At 37.4% G+C, this 8,756-nt stretch overlaps 1 long non-coding RNA gene across 1 annotated transcript; it reads left to right on the top strand.

Moving 5' to 3' along the window:
- The first annotated feature begins 6,395 nt into the window (after window positions 1-6,395).
- Window positions 6,396-8,110, top strand: LOC104102191 (uncharacterized). The gene is made up of 2 exons (XR_011411980.1): window positions 6,396-6,486; window positions 7,500-8,110. It is a non-coding gene; the product is annotated as an uncharacterized lncRNA (long non-coding RNA).
- The last annotated feature ends 646 nt before the right edge of the window (window positions 8,111-8,756 follow it).

Genomic DNA, 8,756 nt, shown 5'->3' on the forward strand with positions numbered 1-8,756 from the left:
GGAAGGAAATAAAAGTGTGGAATATGCAATACGGCCATTGTTCCATGAATGAAGAATCATATGCATAGATGGCCAAGAGAGCCAATGAAATAATGATGTTGTAAGTAGCTGAAAGTACCAATGCAGTTATATACCGTATGAAAGGTTATGAGGTAAAATGCAATTTGTACTTTTGTTTCCTTTATAGGAAAATAGAATATATTTTTGGGAGTATCGATAGTCACTGAGGAAGGGTAGGTTGAAATAACCCAACCAAGAAATTACACGTGCCGGTGTAGAAGTGGATTGTAATTATTCCCCTTATTTGGGATGAGATTGATGTGATAAAATTATTCCCTTTATTTGGGATGAGATTGATGTTATAAATTATTCCCCTTAATTAAGATGAGATTATTGATAGAAAATGATGACGTAGATCCACACGGCATTGTGGTGAGATGGCCTAGACGATCGGGTCGTGATCGGACGCCATGCCGCACACATGGTGGTGATTGTGCTGGAAATTATAATTAAAATTGTGATTGTGGTTAACATCTCGGATGAGACGACCTAGCGATCGGACTCCGTGCTAAACGTACGGTGGTATTGGTATTGTGAACAGTGGTATATTGGTGCTAAAGATCTCCCAACCAAAAATAATATTATTTTCATATCTTGATTATCATCTTTACAGTATTATCTTCGTATTTTGAAAATTGTTATGTTTTAACTTGGCATTTGGATATCATTGATTGTTGTTTCCATGGTTCTCCCTTTCTTACATTGGCATTCTATTTTGAAAGAGGACAGTTAGCTTTACATACTAGTACTATTACATATGTACTAACGTCTCTTTTTCCGGGGGCGTTGCATCTTCAATGGATGCAAGTGGTTCATCAGCGGGCAGCATTGGTCCTCGTTAATAGTCACTCTCTATTCAGTATGTTTTGGTGAGCCCTACTCTATTCCGGGCATGATGTCATTTGATGTTGTACATTATATTTTGAGGTATAGCAGGGGCCTTGTTGACGGCATTTTCATATTACTCTTCTGTTGTACTTAGAGGCTTCGTAGACAAGCTATGGGTGGTGTTTGATGTGGAGAATTGAACTAGAAATGTTGGTATTTGAAAAACATATTTTTCATTATATCTATAAACATGTAATATTTTGGAAATTATGAATGAAGCTACGAATGGAAATGAAATGGGAGTTGTTAATGAAATCTTTTCAGTGTTTGATTAATGGAGTGCATCTCCTCTCTTTTACAATTCCTCTAACAAGTTCTGATATAATTTAGACACTTTAATTAAAAAGTAGGGTGCAAACATTACAAGTATTTCATGATTCAGGTCCTAAACTACCCGTACATAAGCATAGTTAGTAGTTACGCACGGATTCTCGTCACCTCGTGCGTACGTAGCCCCCCACATTTAGAAGAAAATAGCAATTTAAATCACATATGGGGTAAATTCCCTCTTACAAGGTTAGGCAAGAGACTTACCTTGTCTCAAAGCTCGCTTTCCGGCCTCAAATTCACCCTAAAGCCTCCACTAGGTTCCGAACAATCCGAAACTAGTCAAATGTTGTATAAATTAATCAATATACGCTCAAAAGTGAATGATTTAGCTATTAGAGTAATTCCCCAACCCAAATTGGAAGATTATTAAAATTCATCCTGGGACCCACGTGCCCGTATTCCGGAAATTTTCGAAGAAAGTTATTACCCATAACCTCACGAACTCAAATATAAAATTTTCACTCAATCCCATAACCATTTTCGTGGGTAAATCCCATTTTTATCAAAACCTAGGATTATTCATCTAAACCCATAATTTTCACAAATTTATATGTTAAAATCTACCCATAATCTATGTATTTAACTTATATTAGATAGAAATTACTTACCTCAAATAGCTAGGTGGGAATATCTCTCTAGGAAGCTCCAAAATCACCCCAAGAAGTGAAATAAATGAACCAAAAATGACCTAAGTCCAAAATAAATGGACCTCACTGCCTCAAGGACTTTCGCATCTGTGGTCCAAGGGCCGTATCTGCAGCTCCGCATCTGCGGAAGGTTCATTGCAGATGCGGTCCTCTTTTGTCTGGCCAAAATCCGCATTTGCGGAAGAACGGCTTGCTTCTACGAGCCAGCTCCTGCGGCGCTCGAGCCACACCTGCGGCCTTCCTCACTTCTGTGGTCGCGCATCTGCGCCCACCTCGTCCGCATCTGCGATTTATGGGCTGCCTATACTGGGCCGCTTCTGCGGCTTCTGGCTCGCTTTTGCGAGCTCACACCTGCGGTTGGCCCTCCGGAGGTGCGATTGCACCAGAAGCTAGATGCTTTAGCTGATCACCCAAGGCCAAACGATTGTCCGAATGGCATCCGGGGCCCCTGAGGCCCCGTCCAAACATACCAACAAGTTTGTAAACATAAAACGGACTCGCTCTCACCCTCGGAACGCAGAAAACAAAATTAAAACTAAGAATCGCAACCCAAAACCAATAGGATCAACTTATGAACTTCAAATTCTTCCAACTTACACCGAACGTACCGATTCATACTTAAACTACTCAGAACAACACCAAATTTTGCGTGCAAGTCTTAAATCACCATACGGAACTATTCCTAGGCTCTAAATCACAAATGGGCGTTGATAACACTAAAACCTACTCCAAACCAAATTTAAAGAACTTTTAAACCTTCAATAAGCCACTTTTAACATTAAGCGTCGAAATGCTCCCGGGTCATCCAAAACTCGATCCGAACATACGCCCAAGTCCAAAATCGTCATACAAACCTATTGGAATCGTCAAATCCCGTTTCCGAGGTCGTTTACTCAAAAATATTTACCAAAGTCAAATTCAGCCCTTTAAAGCCAAACTAAGGAACCAAGTATTCCGATTTCAACCTGAACCCTTCCAAATCCCGAACTAACCATCCCCGCAAGTCATAAAATAGTAAAAGTACATACGTGGAGTCTTACTTAGGGGAACGGGGATCTAGAAATCAAAATGACAGGTCGGGTCGTTACAACTTGCACATGGTGTTCATTGACCTAGAGAAAGCATATGACAAGGTCCCGAGAGAGGTGCCATGGCGATGCTTGGAGGCTAAAGGGGTCCCAGTAGCCTACATTAGGGTGATTAAGGACATGTATGATGAAGCTAAGACTCAGGTTAGGGTAGTGGGGGGAGACTCTGAACACTTTTCGGTTATGATGGGGTTTCACCAGGGTTCAGCTCTTAATCCATTCCTATTTTCCTTGGTGATGGACACGTTGACGAGACACATTCAAGGTGAGGTGCCATGGTGTATGTTATTTTTGGATGACATAGTTTTAATTGATGAGATGCGGGGTGGTGTTAACGATAGGTTGGAGGTTTGGACGCAGACCCTAGAGTCTAAGGGTTTCAAGTTGAGCAGTAATAAGACGGAATACATGGAGTGCAAGTTCAACAACGATACCTAGGAAGGAGGTATGGAGGTGAGGCTTGATACGCAAGTCATCCCCAAGAGAGGTAGTTTAAAGTATCTTGGATCTATAATACAAGGTAATAGGGAGATTGATGAAGATGTCACGCATCGTATCAGAGCAAGATGGATGAAGTTGAGGTTGGCTTCCGGTGTCTTGTATGATAAGAATGTGCCACTAAGACTTAAAGGTAAGTTCTACAATGTTATAATTAGACCGACTATGTTGTATGGAGCAGAATGTTGGCCGGTTAAGAACTCTCATACCCAGAAGCTAAAAGTAGTTGAGATAAGGATGTTGAGATGAATGTATAGGCACAACCGGTTGGATAATATTAAGAATGAAGTTATTCGGGATAAGGTGGGAGTGTCCCTTGTGGAGGATAAGATGCGGGATGCGAGGTTGAGATGGTTCACACATGTTAAGAGGAGAAGTACAGAATCCCCGGTTAGAAGGTGCGGGTGGTTAGCCTTGGTAGGCAGCAGGAGGGGTAGATGTAGGCCTAAGAAGTCTATGGGAGAGGTTATTAGGCGGGACATGGTGCACTTGGAGCTGACTGAGGACATGGCCTTAGACAGGAGGGTGTGGAGGTCAAAGATTAGGGTAGAAGGTTCATAGGTAGTCGAGCGTTTCTCTTTGTCTTACTCAGTTCGCTAGCATTAGTGTTAGTATGATATCTTTTATTCATAGATGGCTATTACTACCTAGAGTTTGATTGTATTCTTGGTTTCGACATCTTGCTATTATTCCTACTTGTTGCAATTACCTTTTCTTTTTCAGTAGTTCTCTAGCCGAGGGTCTATCGGAAACAGCCTCTCTGTCATTCTAGGGGTAGGGGTAAGGCTGCGTACACTTTATCCTCCCCAGACCCCACTTGTGGGAAACTACTGGATTTGTTGTTATTGTTGATAAACATATAATCTTAAGTTATATAATAATAATTATTTAGTAAATTGACAAAAATTTCTCTGTAAACAAATAAACCTAAATAGGACAAAATATTTGAATAGGAAAAACAAAAACTCAATGCGTATTGTTTGTGCCAAATTAAACTAAAACATTCAACTATCGTAAATATCTTGGGTAATTAGATCACGAATTGCCATACAAAAATTAATATCTCCTTCATTTTTCATATTTTCTACATTTGTAACACTAACGCGTGCAGATCTTCCAACATCACGATCAACAAGTGGCATATATCTCTCATTCTCAACTTCTTGGAATGCATTGTCCACTTTATATTTCTTTCTAATGTAATTGTAGATCGCTATTGTAGCCAGTACAATATCTCTTTGAGTGTCAATATGATAGAAAGGCATATCTCTCAAAATAGACCACCTTGCTTTCCATACCCCAAATGTTCGCTCTACAATATTTCTACAAGAAGAATGCAAATAATTGAACATTTCTTTATGTCCATTTGGGGCTCGCAATTGTCGTGTCGCACCTCGACGAAATTCTGCGATGTGGTATCTTACATTATCCCCTTTGTATGGTTCCATATATGCCTTCATGTGAATATCCTGCATCAACAAGAGAATATTTGTCCCCAGATGGATATGAAAAGTTCAGTTCGAGTCTACGAAGAGCCTCACCAAATATACGATTATCATGAGCCGCTCCTTCCCACCCAACCCATGCAAATGTAAAACACATATTAAAGTCGACAACAACATGAATATTTTGAGCAGGATAGCTATTGCGGTCGAAAATCGGTCGAAAATTAAGAATTTTCGATTACTTTCCGACCAAAACTGGTCGGTCGGAAAACAATTTTCGACCGAATCCGTCGGTGATTTCCGACCAAAGTAATCGGAACGTTCAAAAGGTCAGACGACCAAATTAGTTTCAAATTTCCAACCAAAGTGGTCGGAATTTTACTGACCGAATCAGTCGTAATAATATAAATAAAAATAAATATTTATTTAAAATTAAATAATAAAAATATATAATTTCCAACCAAATCAGTTAGAAATTAATAATTAAAAAATAAAATTTATTTAATTTCTGACGGAATCCGTCGAAAACTGTTAAATATTAATTATTTTTTTTAAAAGTTTTTGACCGATTCAATATCACATAGATACAAATATGCAAAGGAATAGAGAATTTACTGACCTTAAGTATTAATTAGAGTTGCAGACTTGAAGAGGCAAAGGATTTTGGTTTGAAGAAACACGTCAGGCAATGAAGAAATAGGTTTGACGTAGGAGTTTTGTTTAAAAAAGAAATATTTTATGGATAAAATAGTAAAAATTTTGGTCAAACTTAAAGTACTTATAAGCTAAAAAATTATAAGTCGGAGGTGACAAGCTTATGACTTTTGGCTTATTTTTAATTTATAAGCACTTGGTTTAAGCACTTTTAACTTTACCAAAAGCCTACATAAGCCGAAAAGTTAGCCGAACACCCTCTAATTTTTATCCATCATCACAGTAATAGCCTGTTTGACCAAGCTTCTAAAATAAGCTTATTTTAAGAAGGGATTTTCTCAAAAGTACTTTTCAAAAAAATACTTTCGGTGAGAATCAATTTGTGTTTGACTAATTAATTTGAAAAATACTTTTGAACAGTAATTAGTGTTTGGCCAAGTTTTTGAAAACTGCTTCTAAGTGTATTTTTCTCAAAAGTGTTTTTCAGAAAAGTGATTTTGGAGAGAAGCTATTTTTTTGTGTTTTTCAAAAACTGCTTCTGCTTCTCCTCAAAAGTAATTTTTTCTGTCTAAAAGCTCGGCTAAACACCTCAATTTTTTATCGGAATGGCTTTTTTTTTTTTGGGCCAAATAGACTTGAACAAACAGGCTATAAGTCTATTCATCAAAACATTGGACAAATAAAAAGAAATCCCTCATTGTTTTGCCTTACGGATTTGCTCACTTTACAGTATTATTATTATTATAAAAATATGCGGGGACCATGTATAGTTCAGGCTTCTTTGAATTGTTTCCAACTAATTCATTAAATTGTTTCCATCAACACCCATGTGCGCAAAATCCGGTGGAGTTTCATTCAGCATGGATGAAGCTAACGGTAAGGCATATGCACATCTGATTGTTTGATTGTTTTCTTGAATAGGTCAGGATTCAGTCACTGTGCTTGCTTTCTAGTAATTTTTCTTGAATAGGACCGATTTTGCTAATTTCCATTCTATGTTATCAGTGTTGTTCACTGTTTTGACTCATAATTTGTTGAAGTGATTTAATTATCTGTCTTCCTTTTGTTTTTTCTAAATATATCAGAAATTGCCTCTAATTGCTAAAGTGAGTTTCACATGTAGTTGGAAATAGTTCATACCTTTTGATGTGGCTGTGACTAGCAAGTTTCCGCTGGATAAAAAGTTACCCTCACTCAGTGTTTACATCGAACCATATTAATTTGCCATTATTAAGTGATAAATTAAGGTGAGAATTTGTATTAATCAACTATGCTTTAATGACTATAGTGTATATGAAGGCATGTGTAGTGTATTTATTGGTTTAATGTAAACACTGATGCGAGTAAGTTTTGGCTGTTCACGAATTGGCTCTGATTGCATTTATATTGGACCTTTGATTATATGCCAAAATAGTTTTTGGCGTTCTATCATCCTGTAAACCAGCAACGGTCACATGGATTTTACGGCTTTAACAGAGTGCATGACATCTATGAGTTCTAAAGCAGCATCGTAGTTTCTTGATTGGAAATTGGTTACTCTTTCTTTTCTTGTTTGTAATTGGTTTTGGTTGTGTGGTTTGCCATTTTACCAAAAGGCATGGCGAATTTCTGAGTCCAAATTGTCTTATCGTTTGGTATTAAGTTTTGTTTTATTTTTGGTTATGTTGTCACTTTGACTTAGTTTTCTCGCTTTTCTGAATTCTCTCTGCCTAAATGATGTCATGAAAAATGACTTAGCATGATTATTGTTGGACCATTGCAATGATTCTGTTGTAGCAGGAGGAATGAGACATATCATATGCCTAACTATTTCGGTTAAGTTTAAATTGCTTTAAGAAGGTCATCAACAGTGGAGTTCTCGTGACTATTTTTGTCCTATCTCCTACCAGATGAACAGGATAGAGATCACAAATTCTTGACAATTGCAGTTCAAGAAGCTTATAAAGCTGTAGAATGTGGAGATGGGCGCCCCTTTGGTGCAGTTGTTGTTCGTAATGATAAAGTACTAGTTAGCTGCCACAACATGGTTTTGAAGCATTCTGACCCTACTGCTCATGCAGAGGTAACAGCAGTACGAGAGGTTGGTTAGCTTCTACACTATAAGACATTTGTTGTCTTTGTGTTGACTCAATAGTGTGTTGGATTCAACTTGTTGCTGCGTCGTTGTTCCTATTTTTTACTTGTTTGCCCCTTATTGGAACATCTCCATCTTTACCCTATCGTCTTTAATCACCTTATTGCTTGTGGAATAACAGCTGTATGCCTGTGGTTGGACTTTCTGGTACGATGCTTTCCTATCCTTTTACCTTCTTTTTTTTTTTTTTTTTCTGTTTGATGCTATCGATCGGTGATCAGATAACTGTCTGTATGAATCCATTATCATGATATTGCTACAAAAGAAGTTGTAATGTATAACTTAATTACTTTGAGCCGAACACATATTTTGTGGTATAATTAAACTCAGATGAATATCCAGATACTATAATATTGGTGATTCCAATTAAGTACGAAAAGGAATTAGAGGAGCAACTATTGGCTTCACAAAGAATAATTATTGCTCCTATATGCAATACTTCTTTATTCTGCAATGATGATGGGGCTGAAATAGCCTAATTACAATGAAGTCGAGCAGCACTTAAGGAGAGGTGTGGAGATCAATTTAGGTGCTATAAATAATATATTCTTGTTTTGAGATGAGTATGAAGTTCAAAAAGATTGGATCAAGAGAAATATAGCTATTGTTACACATATACTCATGCCATGAGTTTCTTGTTTTGTAGATACAGAAATGCCTTTAAGGATTTTAATATTCAAGATAGTGGTTCTAGAGATAAGTGACCAATTTCACCTTGATTCTACCATGAACAATGTGGACAATACATAGGCGTAGTTTTATCACTAAGGATTCCTCAACAATATGTTGAAGAAATTCATATCAAATCAATGTTGATGCACCGGTGGCCACTGGTAGCCTTTGGCACACGGTTAGATGAAAAAACAAGAAGACTAGAATCATTTTCTATGTTTCCTTTTTATTGTATTAATCAAAACCGGTCACTTTTTGTGGTTAATTAAAAAGAATAGTAGGCATTAAATTCTCATAACTTCGCATTTAGAATACGTTTTAAGTAATTCTAGTCCTTCCG

This window comes from Nicotiana tomentosiformis, chromosome 11, assembly GCF_000390325.3.
Source record: "Nicotiana tomentosiformis chromosome 11, ASM39032v3, whole genome shotgun sequence".
Classification (NCBI taxonomy): Eukaryota; Viridiplantae; Streptophyta; class Magnoliopsida; order Solanales; family Solanaceae; genus Nicotiana; species Nicotiana tomentosiformis.